At 39.5% G+C, this 22,781-nt stretch overlaps 1 long non-coding RNA gene across 4 annotated transcripts; it reads right to left on the bottom strand.

The window, feature by feature from the left end:
- Positions 1-676: 676 nt before the first annotated feature.
- LOC137197333 (uncharacterized) lies at positions 677-17,587 on the bottom strand. 4 transcript variants are annotated; one of them, XR_010931402.1, is made up of 4 exons: positions 17,183-17,587; positions 15,620-15,724; positions 1,174-1,401; positions 677-846 (listed from the first exon to the last, which is right to left on the bottom strand). It is a non-coding gene; the product is annotated as an uncharacterized lncRNA (long non-coding RNA). The 4 variants fall into 4 exon arrangements; XR_010931401.1 differs by having other exon boundaries at positions 681-846; positions 15,620-17,571; XR_010931403.1 differs by lacking the exons at positions 15,620-15,724; positions 17,183-17,587 and adding an exon at positions 2,965-3,173 and having other exon boundaries at positions 682-846.
- Between the last annotated feature and the right edge of the window lie 5,194 nt (positions 17,588-22,781).

The raw sequence follows: 22,781 nt of genomic DNA, 5'->3' as shown, positions 1-22,781 counted from the left end.
CCCTCATGGAGTCTCTAAGAGTGGGATACTTCCACTACACTTGCCCCCCTTTTCCAGATTCTGCCTGTATCTTACACAGCATTTAACACAAGACGTTAGTGTGAAACCAGCACAGATGTTTGAATGACTAATTTTTTGTTTTGTTTTTTAAGTTTTCTCAATGTTGCATAAGAGTCTTTTTTTTTTTTTACTATTTACCTTTGCTTATTATACTTATAAAATACACGTCTCATGGTTTTCCGTGTGTATTTTCATGTAGAGCCAGATGCAAATTAAAACGTTTTCTATAAATAAAATATCTAATTGAGGATTGATTCAGCTTTAGTTGGAAGTATGCTTTCTAGTTTGAAATGGGTCAATTGGTATATTTTTCTTTTGATCATATACTGTACATTTAGTACATCCACATACATATTTTAAAAAGTTCCAATCTTGTGTTTTGAGTTTTGGTTTTAACTCTTAGTTTACGTTTGTGGTACAGAATGAGACTTATTGTCTTAACTGCAATTCATGAATGTAAGAATACATAAATAGTATATTTATATAGGACATGTTTGTTATTAGCCTTAGACTTCTGCTGCTTGCAGGCCTAACCATTAATGCAGATCTGTTTGATATATATATCTGATCTAAACTTCATAAAAAGTATTTTTACACAGTAAAACACTTTGTGATTGTGATTAATTTTTATTGCCACCCAATTAAGGCCATTCAAATCCTTTGTAAATTCCTCCTTCCTCTGGAAACTGTCTTCTGATGGCAGACACAACACATGCAGGTAGCTAAGGGTTTCCTAATGTGCTGGCCCAGCGGACAACCTGCCTGTAAGCTGTGTAGCGGCATTGCCTGGGGATAGGAACACAATATCAATATTGATACTTATTATTAACATCATTGTAATAGACAAACAGCAAAATATTTATGTTTTAATATTGTCTCCAATTTGATATTTATCTACATATAAATACTGTACTATGTACTGTTATTCTATTTTAAAAAGATCAAGTATATGATTTAAAATCAATGACTTCTAGGTTTAGAAACCTGCTGAACACTCAGCATCAATATGTGCTTTATTATCTTGGTCCACAAGGCTTTTATTCTAATTGTACAGAAAATCAGACAATTGCAGGAACTCCACAGAGTAATAGATTATTTCTGCCCTACACATACTCATGTCTGCTGGCCTGGAGAGGGCCATGCTTCTGCCTGAAGTTCATGTAGGCTATCTGTTGCACAAAGGGATTCAGACAGCATGCTTCAAAGCGTGGGTGCAGTGTCAGGCACAGTGTATCAGGTCTGTAGGAGAGATTTTCCATCAGGGCCCAGAGGGCATCAACATCCCTGCAGCACATATTCTCTATAGCTAAGGCCATGGGCTGGTATTTCCTACACAAGCACCTATCAAACAAAATGTTTATCAGAAAACTGTTTACCTCTCTGCCCCCTCTCTCTCTCCCTCTCTCAATATGCCTCACTCTCCCTCTCCTATATTACACAATGTGAGATATGACTGATACAAGCTGATACCAGCGCATTAGTTCCTGTTATGGGTAAGTATCAATACTCCTGCCAGGATTAGACAACCAATCTAGTTTTGTTATAGCCTGATACATGATAGCAAACTTTACAATGTTATGAGGTGAACACAGTGTTGGATATCATTAGCTTATGTCCATAGCTATATATGTGTATGCAGTATATCTATAAGCTATAAGCTGGTCACTCACCAAGAGAGCTGACCAGTTCTCCACTGGTTCTCCTCACACCACAACTCAATTTCTCTCCTCTGACTGTTATTCCTTCTAAACCTGGCCTGTTCCTGGTCTCTTGGACGCCTAGCAGGCTCATAATTACAAGGCTGTGGTCTGTCATATGTGTATGAATAAACATTTACAACCTCTTCAGTGTCAAAAGGCATTGAGATCCATTCATTTCTTATTGTTCTCCCTTCTGTTATGTCACTTCCAGCTTGGCTTTTTTTAGATGCAGAAGTTAAATTCTCCCACAAAAACGACTCCAGAAGTCGCTGTAGTGTATATCTAATTATATTTTAAATTTTAAATTGCTTTGGAATGAAAATGACCCTTTAATGAGAGCATTAAGTTGACATGTCTGTCTGTTATAAAGCCACAAGGCCACATGTTTGAGATTCTGATCAGCAGTGTTCATGTTTTCCATCTCCTGCAGCTCTAACTGTTGCTCAGCTCCACCTTCACCTGTTTTGGTAAATCTTCTTCTCTTCGCAGTAATAAAACTGCACAACTAGTCGAGTGGAGCCGCCACCTCACCCGAGTCATTACTGCAGCCATTTTATTCATTGAGTTGTCATACAATATGTTCACGCTCGAGTGCGACTGCTGTACCCTGTGGGCCACTGTAGGTGAACTGTGGGAGCCTCGGTTTATGGCTGAGGTGATGCTTTCCTAGGTGGTCAGGGCGAAGGGTAAATGAAACAGTTTCCGATAGCCAGGGCTCCAGCCTGCTCTGAATGCTTTGTTTACAAAGTTACCTCTATTTCCCCATCAAACTGACGTCAGATTGTTCGTGCAAGTGGCTGTCCGTTGGTAGCCTTTGTTGATAAGGTTGTTCCAGGGGTTGTTCGTGTTGTCCACTCGCATATTTCGGATTTGATTCGGGCGAGAACAAGAGATGAAAATCTTTCTACTACTGTTTCTTTACAGAGCTGGTGGAAGTCTGCAGAAACCTTAGACTGTAAAGAAATATGGACATAGTCACCATGACGTCACCCATTGGTTTGTGAACTGCCATCTTGGGTTTGACCGTCGCCATGTTTGATTTTTGGAGCCAGAAGTGATGATATTTGGATGAGAGGGTTGAGCTGACCATAGCGCTAGCTGCTAGCTTGGTTAGCATTGTGCATTTACAATCTGTGGTTAACAGCAGTAATGCTAATGCTAATTTCCGCGAGCGAAAAAAAGGCCTGAAACTATTAAAACTTACTGGAAAAACTGAACATCCGACTCCTTAGAGGGTCTTTTATCACAACCAAAGCTAAACAAGACTTCTTTTAGGCAACGAAAATGTTACGATTAACTTCCATGAACTGAAAACACTGTGAAGTAGCAGCAGCTACGTCTATGCTCTAAGGTTACAACATGGTTACATTATGTAATCAACGTTGTCGCCGTGAAAGCAACTTGTCAATCACAACGTAGCCACGCCCTAAAGCATACGCTGTTTTATCATCTATTTTACTGTAAATGGGAGCATAATTTACAAAATGAACATCATGCTGTATAGAAGAAGACCTGAAACTAGCGATTGAGACCATAAACTCATTAGGAAAGTCTTCACTGAGGTAATAAATCAAGTCAGAAGTAGGGTCATTTTCCCATAGACTTCCATACAATTGGACTTATTTTTGCAACCAGTGGAGTCGCCCCCTGATGGCTACTAGAAAGAATGCAGATTTAAGGCACTTCTGCATTGGCTTCACTTTTCAGGCCGGGAGCTATCCTCTTGGCTGAGACGCAGCTTAGGATAGCCAATCAGAACAGAGTGGGCTCACTGGGAGGCGTGCCTTAAAGAGACAGGAGCTAAAACAGCCTCAGACAGAGGCTGAACTGAGGGGCTGAATAAAGGACCAGTAGAAGATAAATAAGGAGTTTTTTTTAACTGTAAATCATGCAAAGTTATTCTAGTAGAGCCCCAGAATATAAATATAGACCTTGAAATGTGCATGATAAGTCCTCTTTAAACATCAATAAATATGAATTTGCAATACTCAAAAAAACTTAATCAAGGAGAAAAGGTTCATAATGTCTTCCATAATACCTGACATAATCTTAAAATAAAAGAAAATAAGTTTAAACAAATCTATGCAGTATATATTTTTGGAAAAATGTTCTCATATAATATACAATTGTACTATTTTGTATTCTACCCACGCACCATCTACACCCTTGTAGAAGACCCAGATCCCACTGAAAATCAGATTGAAGACACTCATTTAATTAATATCCTTGATTTTGTATAACACAATTAACAGTGTGAGTGTGAGGCTGTCAGCCAGTTGTATGGGAGGAATGAATGAGTCCAGATTCTGTGGAGGTGTGCTGCACTCCGGCGTTGGATGCAGGGCGGTTTGAGGAGGGTGACAGAAAAGAACAGCACATTCCCACGGCGTTCCTCGCTATAGTTCCTACTCAAAGCAACACAATGTTTCTTTCACTCTTCAATTGGCTGCTATTACCAACCTCCTGACAATGAAAACTCTGGCTGCCTGCTACAATAAATCACTCCCTGCTTGTGTTATGGGATGCCTGTGCTTGCGGGAGATAAATTCAGAAATGTACTGTAGACGCACTCGTAGAGTCAACACAAAGTCTGACTTCAATGAACGCACAACTTATTAAATGTGCAAATACAGGGGAGTGGAGTAACTACAGAGGGTTATTTAAGGACAAGTTGATGTTTGTGATTCAAATTAGAGCTGCACTGTTAATTAGAGCATAAATTATGATTTTATGTTTCCATGATTAATGCAATTTAGGATTTTTTTTTAAGTGTTTCTCGTGTTTTTTTTAACTGCCCTGAAAGTAACTTTGTGGTATATCAAGCACATTAATTGTTCACTCCATTTCCTCCCTCCACAGTTGTTGAAAACCAAAAGCCAAGTCAGAATATAAAGCAACATCAAGTCAATAACAAAATCTATGTACTATAATCTAAACACAGAAAAAAACCTTAAGATTTATGGTCTTTAAGATGTGTTTTTTAAGCAGGTTGGATTAACTTTTTTCCTCCCATCTCTCCTCCAAAAAGTCTCAGGCAACTTCATCTGTTTGAAATGTTACTGCTGTTGCTGCTGCTCTCGGTCTGATAACTGTAGCAAGAGTCCAAACTAGATATAAAGAAGTTACAGTGGTGTACAACACAGGAACAGTCTTCCAGAAGATACAAGACATGACTGAGCCATAAAGTCTTTACTATCCAATTTACGCTTAATGCCTGCAACTAACAGTTGTTTTCATGATTAATCTGTTAGTTTTTCAATCCATCATTTAGTTTATAAAAAAGTCTGAAATGTTCACAATTTCCCGGAGCAGAAATCATGTCCTCAGATTGCTTGTTTTGTTCAACCAACAGTCCAAAACTTAAACATATTCAATTAACGGTGATATGAAACAGTGAAAAGCAGCAAATCCTGCCAGAAGCAGAGAATGTTTGACATTTTGCTCGACAAATGACTAAAACTTTGAATCAATTAACAAAATTGTTGCAGATTAATTTTATGTCAGTCAACCAGTCAATTCATTATTTTAGCTCAATTACACTTGGACCTTTAGACCAAATCTGTCTGATATCAGGAAACTTAGACCAAGAATTGTCAGTTTTAATGCTTTTGACTTCCTAAATAATGTCTATCTTTTCAACCATCATATCAGTTCTGGTTATTATATGTTTTTCTTTGTTTTATTTGAGTTTTGGATGTTTCGTTGGATAAAACTATCCAATTATCTGTGTGTGCTTCAGGAAACATGGAGACATAATCATTTAGCTAACGTATATTTATTTAGGAAATCTCATTGAGATCAAAATCTCTCAAGAGAGACCAGAGAACAGGTTACATGTAGGCAATGCAGTATCACATTCACATCACCATCACAAAACAAGTAGCGTGCACCTCCAGAGACACACGATTTAACGCAGAAAATAACCGGCAGATTAATCGATCGCGGAAATCATTGCTAGTAGCATCCTTTGTGAACAGTATGTTGCAGAAAAACTACTTTTGCATTTTCAGTCTACTCCAGAATTAATCAATTTTTGGCCAACTGGGTGAAGAAAAACTTCAAAAACAATCTGACTGACATACACGCCTGAAATATTGTGGACTTTTTAAGTTATTGTTGCTGACGTTTCAGCAAACAACTGTGTATTTACATGTGCAGCAGATACAGAGCAACCATCACCTGATGAATTTAAGTCTGTTATTAACTCTCCTTTTAGCCAACATTATACTCCACTTTCATCGCCAGCTAGTTTCTAACTTTGTATGTCTGCTGTTTGATGCTGGGCAGGTAGAGTAGAGAGAGTTTATGAGAGCTGGTTTGAAGAAAACAGTGAGTAAATGTGCTGTAAAACCAAAACAATGAGCGCAAAGAGGCTGAAAAGCTGCAGATCCTCACTCCGAGTGCTCCCGTTCACATCATACAGTCGTCGGATTCAACAATAATCTATAAAATATTGATTCCCGGAGCTTGAATTTCTACTCAACATGTGTTGATACAATATCTGCCATCACTTGACCTCCCGTCGGCCGATCCTTGGAAAACGGACACTGTCCTTGCCGCTGAAGGTGTGTGACAGTGTGTATCTGTCTAAAGTGGACGGCGGCCTTTGTCCCTCAGCACTCAGACTTCCTGATTGCTGTTATTTAGTCATCCATGGCACCCGCTCGCTGCAATTTACAAGACGCAAAAGGCTGTATGTGTGTGTGTATGTGTGTGAAGAGAAGAAGAAGAAGAAAAAAAAAGGAGAAGAAGAAGAGTGAGGGGAAAGAGAGGAGAAGAGTGTGGCAATTTGGAGTAAGCACAAGCGCGTGTTTCCAAATGTGTGTGTGTGTGTGTGTGTGTTTGTAGACAGTTCAAGTAGCAATTTGGAGTAAGCAAGTGTGTGCGTGCCCGTGTGTGTGTGTGTGTGTTTGTGTGTGTCGACAGCTCCAGCAGCTTTTCGAGTGGCTACTTTGATGTCTGACCCACTTTGGCTGTTGCTGAGTATAAAGCTATTTATTTAGTTTGGAGTGTGTGTGTGTGTGTGTGTGTGTGTGTGTGTGTGTGTGTGTGTGTGTGTGAAGCTATTTATCTGGCAGTGGACTGGGAGAGTTTTGCTGTGTGTGCTGTTGGACCCGCTGCTGGTGGAGACAGCAGAACATCTCACGCTCCGTCTCCTCCTCCTCCTCCTCCTCCTCCTCCTCATCTTTCACTTTCCTCCTTCCATCCTCACCATTTTCTTCTTTCTCCAGCACCTTCTCCTCCTCCTCCTCCTCCTCCTCCCCTACACTTAATATAATGTGTTCTCCTCTTCATGCCTCATAGTACTCCGTCCTTCCATCTTCCGCATGCCATTAACTCTCTCTGATATAGTGGTTAGTTGTGGCTCTCAGCTCTGATTGGCTGAATCGTGTTAGGAGCTGTTGCAAAGTACCACATAAATCTTTTCTCTCTCTCTGTCTCTCTCTCTTCCTGCCACACTTCACCACAAGGTTGGTTGTAACCAGAAATAAACACAGCACACTCCGGTTTAGAAGTGCTGTCATTGAAAGAAATGACAAGTACACAGGTTCCCTTCAAAATAATCCAAGGCTTACTTGGACCAAAAAGAGCTAAAACTGTCCAGATTTCTATCCGCAGGATAATAACAAACACTTTTAATTTAGTTTTAGTTCTACACCAGTCTCCTTATTAAATAATAACATCAGTGATATCTCTACAAAGAAAACAGAATGCAACTTTTTCTTGTTTCACTGTTTTTTTTTACTGACTACTTTATCCAGAAGTGTTGACCGCAGATTAAATACCTTGAACTCCCCACAAGCAGTAACACGTCATTACTTTTTTCAGTAATTTGTAGTGTAAGGGATTATAATTTGATTATAAATTATTATTATATTAGTCACCAAGTGCACTAACACTCTTTTACACTTGAGAGTTGGTGTGTTTGCTGTATTATCGGGATTAATGGAGGGTTGATATCAGTGCGGTCTCTGTGATCAGCTGACAAGACGGCTCCAGAGGAGGAGAAACGGGGCTTGTTGTCTTCTTCACATGTGTGTTCTTAGCTTGCTGAGCTGTTCAAGAGTCACCTGATGATAGTTGAGCTCAGAACTGGAGGATGTGTGAATCGTGCAGCTGAGGTCGGGACTTTCTGGAGTGCTGCGTGCAGTTAATGAGGCTACGCTAACGCTAGCTGTTGGATGATCAGTAAATCATTCCAAACGGTATCCCACATTACTTACAACAAAAACATTACTTTTTAGCCCTTTTTTGTTGTGCAGAAGTTACATCTCCCTCTCTCTTGTCCCCCTGTGACAATAGACTGTGGGACTGCAAACCGATCAGGGCAAGATTCAGACTACTGTGCTGCTGTGGCTGGCGTATGGGGAAGGTGGCGTCACCTTTGCATGAGAGAAGTCACAAGGAACTTTCCTCCATTTTTTCTAGGTTGTCCTCCTCCTCTAATACTTTCTCTTCAACTCACAGTCTCCTTTTTCATCTTGGGAGAACAGATCCACCAAATCACTCCTTCCACTCCACAAAATCAATAAAATAGGCACTCAGGTACTTTTTATAGTCCTATGAAAGCTGCCCTCCACTACAAGGAAGACTATGTTGGGCAATCACTATGTTGGTTGCCTGGGAATTGATGGGTTTGATTTGTTACTTAGGCTTGTTTGCAGGTGCAGATACACAACTAGTTGTTGCAATATCTCGGGAACACAGGCAGATCATGTGACAGTGTCAAGATCCTCTTTGAGCTCGGACTCAAAGCTCTGCCTGTTCTTTTCTGTTGGCCAGCGTCCACGTCATGTGACTGTCAAATTTCTGTCTGAAAAAAAATACAAACAGCTGCCATTCCTTTTATTCTCAATGGAAAATGCAATTCGGCATTAAAATGCATTTTGATAGCATTTCTAGTGAGAAATGTGCATTTTATTTTCATTATCTCAGTTCAGTGAATGTATATGATGCTTAGTTTTTTCAGATTTTTTCAAGCTTTCTATCGTTGCTATGGTGGTTGCTACGGTCGCAGCTATCGCTGAAACCACGTAGTTGCATGTCGTTTGAATCATTGTCTTTGCATTGTGTAGTTATCTGAGCTGTTATCTTATTTATGCTGTTTTATGTAACTGATGATGTTCTTTCATTAAAAAAATGTAGATTTTAGAGCCTCAGGGATGAATTCAACTTGAAATGCAGAATTTGAAGCTTTGTGATTGGCTGGATGAAGGACCCACAGCCCTGAAGTATTTTCCTCAGTGTCCTTGTATTACGGTTTCCTTTTTTTTCTAGACAAAAACTTGCCAGTCACGTGACGTGGACGCAGAGAAGAACAGGCCAAAAAAAAAAAACATAGGCGTCTCAAAATTTTAGAGCCATTATTATGAAACTAATACATTTTGTGCTGTTGACCAAAGTAGCTATTACACATTTAGATGTGAGACTGTGTTGCAACAAATCCCATGAAAACATCAAAACTGACAGTTTGTTAGTCTGTCTCTTAACACCCTGCTCTGTGGCACTCAGCCCCAACTGTCGGTTCCTCCTGAAGACGTAAATATTTGAAAACAACTCACAAATATAACACACATCAATTCTATTTCTTTATAATAAGGCTCATAAATTTCCTGGGCATTATAGTTTTTATCAAACGTCACTCAAACATGAGTAAATAGTGTGTTTAATTGGGACTATTTTCAGCTGCGGATTAATACACATTTTGTGCTCTAGTGAGTGTTTCCGGCAGCAGGACAGCGTACGTGGGACTGACTCAAAATAAACTATATCTGTCATGTTCATGGTAATGAAGGAACATGTCAGCCAGTGGACCCAGAAATAAGAGCTATCAGGCTTCGACCACACAGACGACACTTGTCAGGAGGATCGTTTCACTGTTGGTTTTTCTTTTTCTGAAAAATATAGAATATCACCAGTCTTGCCCTTTATAGTCTGTCATCGAGGAGAACAGTTACTGAACTTGGATACAGTATATTACTGCAGGTTTCCTTGTTTCAGGATTTCTTTAATACAACATATTGTCTCTGTTGCACTGAACAGATGTATAAAATAAATCAATGTTTATTGGAAATAGAGGAAAGAATCCTACCAGAGGATTTATCTGGCTTGTTTTCTTTAACTTAAAATGTATCATACAAAAATATTTAAAATGACAAATAATATCAAATATTTTCTTAATTGGCAATCAGATGTTTTTTTCTGCTTTATCAATGTGTAATCTGAGATTTTACCAACCAGCCAGTGTAAATAAAACTGTTAATCTAATGGTGTCGTACCTGCAGCAGCGTAAACAACAAGACTGTTAGCTTTGTTTGACATTTGACAAAAGAATCTCACCACAACGTCCATTTAGTTGCTGTTCTGGAGCTTTCAGCTGTATCACATAAATGTCATCAGCACATGTTGAATTCTCCATGTTCTTCTTCTTGTTCTTGTTTTTTTGTGGTGACATTTACATTTCTCTTGTTCTTATTCTACTGTCTGTATATTTGGCAACATTGCTTATTGTCTGTGGATATAAATCATGTAGGTTTACAACTTGATAATCATTTTTATTATTGATTCACCTCTCTCAGTTTTGTTGGCAAATCACTTCATATATAAAATGTCAGAAAATAATGAAAATCACAACTCCCCAGAACTGAAGTTGTCTTCAAATAGCTTGTTTTGTCCAACTAAAACCAAAAGATTTTCAGTTAACAGTCATATAAAACAGAGAAAAGCAGCAAATGACTTATCAATTATGAGAATAGTTGCTTGCTAGTTTAATTTTCTGTCAATCATCTAATCAATCACATTAAATCCCTCCATCACAAAAAGGATTAGGCAGCAACAGCATGAATCAGACACAATATGTTCATTTATTTGGAACAATACACATCGAACTGACGTGTCAAACATCCTGAGTTACAGTTAGACACCTAAATTCTTGGTTGAGGAGGAGGAAGAGACTGACTTTATGGATTCATATGAGTTTAACCTTTGATTTAAAATGAAAACTTCCCTGACAGTGGAAACCTTCTTGGCATGTGTTGGGATTTAAGGTCACTGGAGTTGGAGGTAAATAGACACTTTGATCCACCAGCTCAGCCTCCACACTCTGACTTTGCTCTTTGCAATTTCACTGCCAGACCTCTGACTTTATGTACTCACTGTGCTTCATGTAAGCTTTTCATGTCGGGCGAAACATATTTCTCTCATTTTTCATGCATTCAGTACCATGCTGCAGTTGGAGACTGTCCTTCCAAGCGAAAAAAAAAAGACTGTAGTTGTTTCAGCAAGTAACCCAAAAAGACATATGTTCACAATCCAAGACAAAGTGTGATTTAAGTGTCAGTATTATGATGGAAGCAGAGGAAATAGGATGATGTTAGAGTGACAAAGTCTCTGCACATGGAGGAGGTTTTCTGCCAGTTTGTCCCAGTGTCCACTCACAGAACAGCAACAAATCATCTTTTTCCCCAAAGATACGTCTATATAACTTTCAACAGGACACCTCGAACCGCAAACAAGGTTAATTATTATTCCTAGAAAAGTGATTTTTAAAGTGTGCGGCGTCATCCCGATGTAATATCTATGGGAAGAGTAGGATGCAGCAAGCAGGAAAAATACAAATGCACATGTTCGGTGGACTGCACGATGCAGAAGCAAACCTGAGAGCTAGAAAACTTCAACAAAACATCAGATTTTAATACAGGAGATCACTGTTCAGTTCCTGTTTCTAACTGCAAGTTAACATTGCGATTGTCTCCTAACATTAACCACGTAGTTATTATTGTAACCATGACGACAAAGATCCCCTAACTTCACCGAATTAGTAATTTTAATCTAATGTTTTCCTAAACTTAACATACTTACTTGAATCCAAAACATGATCTTTTCCTAAACCTTACAAAGTGTTTTTTGTGCCTAAACATAATCAAACCTTAAAGCAGCTATAATCAATATTTTTTATAACATTGTTATAACATCATTGTTTATCTGTCCGGCTGCAACTTTACTATTTTGGTTCACTCTCAGCGCTCTCATAGCGTCGTTCTCTGCCACAGGAAGAAGCTGTTTTTAGACAAAAACCTTTAAAAAGCCGCTGTTCACTACCTGCTCAGCACCAAACGACAAACAGACACAGTTAGCTTTAGACTAGCTGGTGAACATAGTGGAGCATTTAGCAGCTAAAGAGACAGATGTTTACTTCAGGAGTTGGTAAAGAGAGTGAGTATTGGACTTTACCAGGTGGACTGAAATCTCACTGGCCACCCCAGATCTAATAGGTCACTGGTCAACTTCATTAACACAATAAGGCGGGACAAACGCTGGTCAGTCAATGATGACAGCAGATCAGCTGATATGGAGCCAGTTTGCCATTTCCTCCTACTATAGTAACAGTATGACTGAGGCTGTGAGAGCTGATCTGTAGTCAGCAGACTTTTGATCATGAGTCAGAAAAAAGCAGATCTCGAAATCAAAAGTACGTGCTGGCTGTCAGGACGCCGGTCACAGTGACTGCAAGCTGCACTAACGTCATGATGATATGAATAATATGCTGACAGCTGTTTTAAATATGTTTTGCACAGGTAAGAAAAGTATAACAGGACTGTTATGGTGACAAAGCTGGCCTGGACACTGGTCTGGGGTCCCATACAATGTGAATTTGAATGTACAAGTGGGACCGGGATGTGTGTATGTGCTGGAACCATTAGCGTTTCACACTAGTGATTAGCATTAGCAATTAGCATATGTAATTCACAGTCTAATGTGTGTTAATAGATAGCATTAGTGGCCATTTTGATGCAACAAAGCCTTTGAAATGTTTAGTTCATGTACACCCACCGCAGTTGTTCAATTTTGTTTAAAAGCATTTTACTGTGTCATGAAGTTAATATTATTTGTGTTTAGAGTGTGTAAGTGTGAGATTATTGCTAGAATACAGTTAACAGTTAACCAGCAGAGTTAAACCTGTGAGTCTGTAGAGATGTAGGCTGGAAAGCGAGTTCATTGCGTTTCCCAGACCTTGTTGGACAGTCGAGGTCATTCAGTAAACACATTTAAAGGTGTGACGTTAAACTGAGTAAGAGACATCTATGTATGTGTTTCTGTATTGTGTAGAAAATGTTCAGGTGCACTTTACACATGTAGGTATTTGTAGCATTGTGTTTAAAGTTCATGAAGTCCATTGAGAAGTTTAAAGCAGGACTGTAAGCTGAAGCTATTAGAGTGACGTTCACAGTTCAGAGATAGTAGAGCTGATGCAAGCCGAGTTAACGCCACAGTGATATGAATAACATTGCTGACTAATGTTTTAAATATGTTTTGCACCAGTTTGGACCCAGAGCTTCATCCTGAACCTGTAACATATACAGTATTTACTTTACTACAGGGGAACTGTTCCTGACCAAGTCAACTCAAGTTTTATTTATCACATACACATTAACCCCCTCCCCACCGCCCGCCCCTCCATTGTGCAAATAAATACATTCATACAAGAATAGATACCATAATTAATTAAATAGACATGTTTAAATATCAGCTGCTTCCTATAAACTACAATAGGTTGAAGGGAAAATGTAATCTACATGAAATAGAAAACTGAATAGAATGGTAGCTGCATGTTAGTGCTGTTCTAGGTTGTAATATTAGTTTTACTTGTTGTGGTTCGTCAGCATGGCACCTTTAGTTTAATGCTGTATTATTGAATGTAAAAACGAGTACAAACATTAGTGGATGCTTTTGGAATTCAGTTATGACTTATTTGTGCATAGGTTGAAGCAATGCAATGCATTAAACATCTATATTTAAACATATTAATCACCTGCTGTTCATTCAGGTTCGCTATAGGCCACCTCCCACACACACTAGCTCTGTGTCCCATCTTGGCCACCCCAGTCAAAATGTCCTGGAAACGTCGCTGACAGAAACACGACTCTAAATGAATAATAATGTTGCTCCGTAACTGCCAGATGTGTAAATAAGCAACTGTTTGCTAACAAGTTCAACATAACTTAAAAGCTGATGACAGTCTGTGCTCACATGTGACCAGTTAATGCAGGTTTAATCATTGTGTATATACATCATAAATGCATTTATATTTTAACAGTGATGTGTAACAGTTTTTGAAAGGGGCGTCAGATCAGAAAACGCTTGTATGTGTTGTTCGTGGACCGACGACGCACTGTGTCGTTTAATTTGGAAGACTTATGGTGCAGTTCTCCACCTCAGTCTGTCGCTGCTCTTACATTAGTTAACAGGAGGGATTAGAAGAAAACTTTACACTTATATGCATAAATGAAAATACTGCAGCTTTTAAGTTTGATCATTTATTATACTGCAGTCCCTTTTATGACACTGGCGTTACCACTATTTTATCAAAGCAATAAAAGAAGCAATAAGCTACTTGACAGCTTGCTTTACTCTGATCTTAAATCAGCTAGCAGGATTTTAAAAAGACAAAGACTTTTCTTCTTCAACCACTGTGGCCTCTCGTGGCTTATTCTTTAATTTTCTGCTCCTCCGGTCTCCTCTCTCCTTCCCCCCCCCCCCCCCCCCCTACATCTCCTCTCCTGCTCTCCTCTTCGGCTCTATGTTTTGATGTAATTGAGGAGGAGGTGGTGCGCAGTTCTCCCCCTCAGCTAAGAGTCCAGAGACCGAAACCTCTAATCAGTGATGTCAACAGCCGACACTTTGCAGCGCTGCGCCACAGACGGTGAAAAGAAGACCCGACTTTGTGGATTCATGTAATGATTGTTTGAGCTTCTGACATCCAGATCACATTCATTTCAGCAAAGCAACAAAAGGCAGGAAGCCGTGAAATATAGCTCTATAGCGACGCTGGTCTTAATACATCCACAGTCCCCCCTTTTTTCACTGTTAATGTGATGCTGCTTGAAGCAATGCAAAAGCTCGAGAGGCTGAGCTGGAGATGTGAATACTCACACCATCTTGGTTGTTATTTCTTTAACAAAACAAGGCTGAAGCAAATGCTCCATAAATGAAACCCCCCCCCCCTTCTTTCTTTCTTATCCATCCGTAATAAGTGAACGCGGTGAATCTTCTTTTGGCGCATTAACATTTAAATTAACATTTATGCGGTCACAGGTGTGCATTTATTGGGTATTTAACAACGGCTCCAACTCAGCCAGTCAGAGCCGGGGACAAGGAGTATCCGTTTTATAAGTCATCATTAACATCGCGGAGCTGCACAGATGTCACACTCGCTGATGTTTCTAGGGAGCAACTAGCCGCGTTCACAAATCTATTCCTGACTATCCGACATCTCATCTCAATTATTTTTTTCTTACACTTAAAGGACAGATCCATTTTCACCACAACTGCAGGCTCAGAATCACCTCCCCAATCTTTTCTTATTTTCTTTTTTTTTTTTTTCTCTTTGTGGCTCGTCTGAAGGGGGAAAAGCTGATGAATGAACAGCACTTAAATGAGAGACAGAGCTCAGCACTGTCATCTGTAAAGCTTTAGCTCAGATGTCACAGTTCAATCACTATGGATTACGGCTTTAAGAGGGGCTGACTGCCAAAATAGCCTCTGTGTGGATTTGTGTGTTTGTGTGTGTGTGTATCTCTAAATTTTATATATATATATATATATATATAAACAGAGAAGGGTTTCCTTCAGTGTGGCGCCTTAATAGTTAAACCAATGGACCGTTAAGTAATTTTTAAGGCTGAAAAGAAATAACGAAATATGTTGTTTATATATACACAGATTAAAATGTATCATGCTTCATAGGTCAGGTATTTATTCTCCTGTTCAGATCAGCTGCATCAAGGAGATTTGAGCACATTAGTTAAAGTCCCCGCATTGCCTGAGAAGCTGAATTGAAGGCAGAAGCGTGTCTTGACCGTACACGTTGCTGTGAGTGTTGGCTGACCGCTGAGTCGAGTATGGAAAATCATTTTTATATGTGACCACCAGACAGAGAGGGAGAGACTGAAAGGTTTGGGAGCCTGAAAAAAAGAAAGAAAAAAAATACACACACACACACACACACACAGTGAAAGTGAAGATTTTCTGGCTTTTTTAGAAATGTAAAGCTGTTAAGACGGACGAAAGCTGCTTATTGTTTTCAGAATTGGTTGTTTTCACAGTTAATCTATTAATAATTCATAATTTGATTATATTTTGGTCTGGTTTATGTGGCTTTAGTGGCAGAAAATAATGAGTTTGCAATTGTTTTGTCCAACCAAAAGTCCAAAAACCAACAACATTCAGTTTACAATGAAGTCAAACAAAGAAAACCAGCAAATACTCACATTGGAGAAGCTTTAAACAGAGAGTTTTGGCATTTTTGCTTAAAAGTAACTTAATTAATTTTCCATTGATGAACTAATCAAAAAGCTATTGTTGGACTGAGGTTTTTCAAGTGATGCTGAAGTTGTTTCTTTTCTTTTGTCTGGGTTACTGAAATTATCTTTTACCAGGTATTCAGACCATAAATGGTATTGCATTAAAAACATTAGTGCAGAAGTGCTGCAGGAAGTCCAGTTTGAGTAATAAATACAAAGATTTCAAGGTTTATCTAAACACTGCAGAGGTTTCTGATGGTGGAACTATGCTATTTTCATTATAAAGTAATCTACTGGGCATGTGCACTTACTGAAAATTACTATTTTTTGGCTAACGTGGTGCATCTTTTTGCCAGATCCTCATAAAAGTGAATGAAGGAGCTGTGTTTTCTCATCGAGTGCCTAAACACGGCCTTACTAACCATCCAAATTAGTAATTTCATGAATCATTACACTGATAGGTGTCATTACATTCCAGTCGGTCTCATATCAGGAAAAAATACTTCTCTGGGAGAATCAGGTGTTGTGCCATTAATCATTATGCTTGTTTACATCTGACAGTCATATGAACAGATGCAGGATTATTTCATTAGCGCAAATATCAAATACTGAAAGACTGTCTGTCATCCGATCAGCATCCATACCGTAAAAACCTAAAGATGACAACTGATTTTCTCACGAAGGAAACTAGATATTTTGTATTTTTACAGTCTTGGTATGTATTTATTTTTGTAGATACTTGCCTTGTTGGACTAACAGTGTTGCTGTATCACCAGATGCCAGCAACAAAAGTCAGCATCACTACAAAAACCAGGATCTGGGATGTTAAAGGGAAAAAAAAACAATCTTTTTAAAAGGATGCTGTTAAAATAACAACATCCAGGTTTCACAGCTCCTTCATCTGCCAGTTTGTACAAACTAAATTGTCAGTGTGGCTGCAGTTTATTAAAAGTGACGGCGACAGCGTACAGTGCAGCGTTTGTGACAAGAAAATCACTTCCAGCACTTAAGAGCCACAACAGTAACTGAGCGACTTTGACTGCAAGATGAAGGCAGCGTGTTTGTTTCTTAAAACCATATTATAAAGTACTCAGGAAATATCAAGACCTGTCAACCTACCTGTGATGTAATTTAACAGTATGACAATCAGTATTATGGGGGAAACCTTTCAGACCGATTGTCCGACTTGAAGCTTCACTGAACCGACATGCTGCTCTCCGTTCTGGGCGAGTTCATGCACTTCAGTTCCTGAACCGTAATCACTCCACTGCTGCTTCCTCTGCTGCTGGCCGGCGTGATCGCCACCTGTGCTGACAGCGCTGGCAGCCACTCAGAAACCGCAGCCAGGAAGTGCATCAGCATTTCATCGCTGAAGTATGATTAAAACACACGCTTTTTACTTCAGTTTCATGGTGTGACAGTCTGTGATATCTTTCATTTCATGGCTGTGAGACGCCGGCAAATACAATAAAGCAAAGATGTTACAGCTAAAACACGAGTGTCGACGTGGTTCTAGATGTTTAAGCTTGAGGGAGTTGAGTTTTAACAGTTGTAGAAACATCTGGGATGTGATTGAAGTGTGTTGCTACAAGTGTGGCTGTCTTTTTATATTGTCAAATTGTGTTTAAACAAATCATTTGCTCCTGTTATTCTAAAAAGACTTTAAAAGTGTTTCACAAAGAAGACATGAGGCTCTTTTTTAAGGCATTAAACAGTTGCAAGAAAATCAGCACTGTTGAAAATTTTGGGTCTAATGCAACTTGTATTTTAAGGCGTTTCTGTTCAAGAAAATAGGTGCAATAACAAAAGGGGCTGCACCTGATTTATCACTGCAGACTGACCACTGCAGCAGAGTAAACTGAAATTGAATGTCTGGGAAAAGCAGCTGTAACGTCTGCGGATGTTTTATCGGACACACAAAAAAGAAAGAGAGACTATAACCAAATCAAAACTGTGAGTGAGAGAGAAATGCATTACAAAGTGAAATGATTATTTGTCATCTGTTAACAGAAATAATCGAGTTAAATTAGTTTTACCAAAAAATCAAACCTCATTCAATCACTGATGTTTTTGTTGAGCTGACATCAACTGTTATTTCTTCACATACAGTATAACGTTCCTCCTCCAGAATCAATATACGCTTGCATTTCCAAAAGTGTCTTCTTTTCAAGCAATATTTAAAGTTCAGCAGCAGAAAGTGCTTCCTTTGAACTCTCACTTACTTTCCAGATATGAGAAACACACAACAAAGCAGCCCAGCATCAGATCTTCAGGCTGTTTAGTCTTGTTGAATTTTCCCTTTTGGTATGATTCATTTGGGCAGATCTGAACATAGTAAATGTACTCAGGTGCGGTTCAAAACAACCGTACTGAGGAAGTGGTCCCAGTCTGGGCAGATATTAACTCTAGAGTGGTTCATTTGAGGAGGGAACGTGATCCGACCTCGATGTAAACAAACTATAGGGGTACTCTGCAAGTTTGAGCTAAATGGATCCCGTAACTGGTTGCAGTTTGTTACAATGCTACAATCTTACAATTTCATTTGGTAGACGCTTTTATCCAAAGCGACACGAGGGTTAATACAACACAAGCAAGGATCTAGTCTGGAGAGAACAAGGTGAGTATGAGCCATGAAACTAAGTTCAGGTCTGAGAGGACGAAGGTGGAGCATAGAGGTAATGAACAGTGTGCATAGAAGCAGGTAATGGTTTTTTTGTTGTTGTTCTTTTATTTATAAGTCCATCAGGGTAGTACGGGGGTGTTCGTGAAAGAGCTGAGGGTCTTTAGCTTTTTCTTAAAGATTGAGAAGGACTCTGCGGACTGAACAGAGTTTGGCAACTCGTTCCAACGCGGTCGAACTACAACAGAGAAGAGTCTTGCTAGCGACGTCGCGCCCTGATGTGGTTTTAGTACTAGGCAACTTTCATTGGCAGAGCGTAGCAAGCGGGAGGGAGCGTAGACCTGGATGAGGAGTTCAAGTTGGTGGGAGTCGTTTTAGTTGCTGTTTTGTAAGCAAACGTCAAAGTGTTGAATTTGACGTGGGCAACAACTGGGAGCCAGTGGAGGGACATGAACAGCGTAGTGACGTGCTGTTTTGGTCTGGTTGAAAACCAGACGTGCCACCGTGTTCTGGATCATCTGCAGAGGTTTGGACATGTGGGAGGCCTGCCAGTAAGGAGTTGCAATAGTCAATGCTTGATATTACAGGAGCTTGTGTGAGAAGTTGTGCTGCATGCTCAGACAGGAGGAGTCTGATCCTCCTGATGTTGTACAGAACAAATCGACACGCCCGAGCAATCAAGGCCTCATGCCAGATAGCGTAGCACAAGCTATCTGACATTGTTTTTGTAGCCTAGTATAGTTCCCTAAAGCTGTCGCAACTTTGGCTGACTATTCTAATGTTAACTAGCTAATGTTAGCGTTTGCTAAGCAGTGTGTGACCTAAGTCCCTATTAAATCATAATATTATTAAAATTTAAGGGTTCCCTTGATAAACGTGTGAAAAGGCTGTAGGATAGGTTACATCTGTAGCTCTACTGTGCTAAAATGTATGCCAGCTTATATATTAGCCTGGTACAGAGAAAAAAATAGATTTCTTTTCCAACAACAGGAAACAAAGTTGTCCTACATTTATTTTCAGGTATGTGGTAGCTTTTACAATATATACATGATATGGATTACTGTTATTACTATCTGTGGGGTAACGTACGGCCTTCATGTAGCCTTCTCCAGACCTTTCTCCACCTACAGTGTGTTCAAACTGTTTGGTGCTGCTGTCCAGTAATCATGCACGTGAGCAGCTGTGTGAATTCAAGAAAGGAAACAAGCACACCCTTGATTTAATCACCCTGTCACATACACAGATCTATTACTCCTCTCTGGACATTAATATAAAACAAACAGGTGATCTCTTAACTGTGTAAACACCTCATGGAATAGTCATCATCAATATTTGGATACTTGAAATCTGTATGAACCGAATAGTTAGTTAGTATCCAAACAGCTCCATGCATTAATTGAATAAACAACTATTTGGTATTGTTTAAACTGTGCAGCTTTTTGCACGTCTTTCTCAGGGAATTCCAACAATTCTGGATCTGAATTTATAATCTATGTCAATACTCCACCCAATTAATTGTAATCATCTCTCCCTCGCTCCTTATGTCATCGTCTAGTCAAGCCAGGTTGTTGAGGGAACAGTGGAGGAGAAAGACAGGAAGGAACAAGAAGCTGTAGACTACTCGAGCCTGCCTGAGACAATTACTTGTACGCGTACTTGAGTATGAATATTGTGTACTCCACAGCCACCTCTAATCACCAGGGAGTCAGACAAGAGCAAATAGTACCACAAGGATGGTGCACTGGTGGCTGATGTTCGACCAATTGTTGGGGGCCGGTCTGCCAGGGAACCAAACGTCAAGTTTACCATCTCATCCACTGATTTGGACCAGAGCAAACTAACTATAGGTTTGAAAATGCCCTTATTTAGAAGCACTAACTGCAGCTGGTTCATTTACATCTTTAGTAAATACCTCGCTAAATTCAGAAATTGCCGTCTGTCTTTAATTTTATTCCATTCCTGTATCCTCTTAGGATGTCTCACCATCTCATCATCCTTTTCTCTAAAAAAAAAAAACCCCAAAAAACATCAAATTACTGAAGAAAAACACCCTCTCACGCCTACCTGGTTTGTTTCAGACACATTTCCTCAGTCGAACGGTTTTAGTCGATCACGACCAAATCAAGATCCTCGTAGTGATTCCTCTTTTTTTTGGACCGCAGCTCAATGTCAAATCAATTGTACCCCCCGAAACTCTGTATTTGAATGCGAGGCAGACTTTGTGTAATTGGGGTTTAGGCTTCTTGTGGGAAAGAAAATAGGTGGTCAGGGTAGCTCAAAAACACTTGGTTATTGAGCACAGGAGCTGCTCAAGGCTGCTTTCTCTCTCTCTCTCTCTCCCCTCTGCTGTATTTTCCTCACACAATCGTTTGTGTATCCCAGGATTAGTCTGTAAAATTGTTTAAGCTCACAGAAGATGCCACAGTTGTTGGGCTGATTATAGATGATGAATCACTTTACATAGCGAGCGAGGAAAGCACCGTGGAGAGGTATTCAGTCGGAAATAACCTTTTGTTTCACCTAAACAGGGGCAGCAACAAAAAGGAAGAAAAAAAAAACACTGACTCCGGGCGAGAAGTGAGACGCAATCAGTCATCATAAATGAGCAGAAAAGTGGAAAGGCTAAAAAACTTTTTAGTTCTTCAGCACTAAAACATTGTCAGCTTTGAAATCGGAGAACGATGTTGACAGCGTGGTGAAAAAGGCCCATCAGAGATTCCACTGACTCAGACGACTACAAGATGTTTGATGCGTCTCTGGCAGCCGTGACCCATTTCTGCACAAGTAGCAGGAGCGATCAAAAATGTTAGAACAAATGTTATTGCTTTCTGTTGCTTCCCTGCGGTTTTCGGGCTCTTTGAATCTTCACTTCCTGCGAGAGGAAATGTTCGCCCGTCCTGCACAGCCATTACCAACCATCCATAGTGTGTCGGTGCAACCACACACAGGAAGACTGACGCCTCAAGGATCCACCATATATCCCTGAAGTTAATGTAATGATACCACAACGGTTTTACAAGCAAAATTCCTGCATTTACAGTTGTATTTGGTAAAAGTGTGCAAATATTAGCAGTTACATGTAAATCTCCAAAGCTGGAAATGGTCTAAGAACCAGCAAAAGAGGAATTACATGCTCCTTTACTAGCTTAAAAGATAGTAGATAATGTCTAACAGTCATTCTGTCTTTAATTTTATTCTCACCATGCGATGCTGCCACCAAATCCTTCACTCGAGAGGAATTACATCAACTTAAGAGAAGCAAGTTGGAGCTTTTAAAATGCAGTGTCACTGTGATTTTAACAGGTCAGTGATGATATTCAAAAATCACTTAATATGTCTGATTTTGTGTCTGCGTTTGTTATTTCTCGGTTGTTGCAGCAAAGAAAAAAGGACGAGGGGCAGAAATGATGAGAGAAGATGCTGAACTGAACGCGCTGAATCGTTAGGTGAGCTCCGGTAGTCGACACTCGTTGAGAATTGGTGATGTTAACACCAAATCCATAATTATTACATGTAGGCACAAAACAGAAGCAGACCATGAGCCATGATGCATAAAAACAACCTGAACATGAACATCAATCAGGTGAGGAAATTAATAGGACTTTAATTTGATGTTATGTATTACTTATATAACTTATAGCAGTAATAGAGGTGTTAATGGTTATATTTATCATACCATAAAGACGCTTCAGAACTTGCCTTTTCCCTCAGTATCAAAGTAATCCAGCGATAGTCGTCTGTACATCCATGGATATAGCTGATTCGGGATACTTTTAATGGCGTCAATTTGCCAAAATGTAAAAATGTAAACAAATATAAGCTAAAAACAGGGCTCAAACCAGCTGACATTATGACAGCCTGTTTGATGAGCTTTTATGGGGTCTCGCTCCCTTGATGGATTTATGTTTCATCATACTGGTTCCCAGAAAGGCCTATATGTTGTTTTTTGCATGTTTCCATCTACCAGACTGGAAAACATTATTTTTGTTGTGGAGGGAAAAAACTCAGAGATCCACTTTAATATATAAGGACATCACTCTAGATGGGATTTAAATTACAAAAGGACCAGAGAGTTTGTCAAAAAAAAAAAAAAAACAA

The sequence above is a fragment of the Thunnus thynnus genome, chromosome 14 (assembly GCF_963924715.1).
Source record: "Thunnus thynnus chromosome 14, fThuThy2.1, whole genome shotgun sequence".
In the NCBI taxonomy this organism is placed as follows: Eukaryota; Metazoa; Chordata; class Actinopteri; order Scombriformes; family Scombridae; genus Thunnus; species Thunnus thynnus.
Note: the sequence above shows the minus strand (reverse complement) of the source record. Positions and strands in the feature narration are given on the sequence as shown.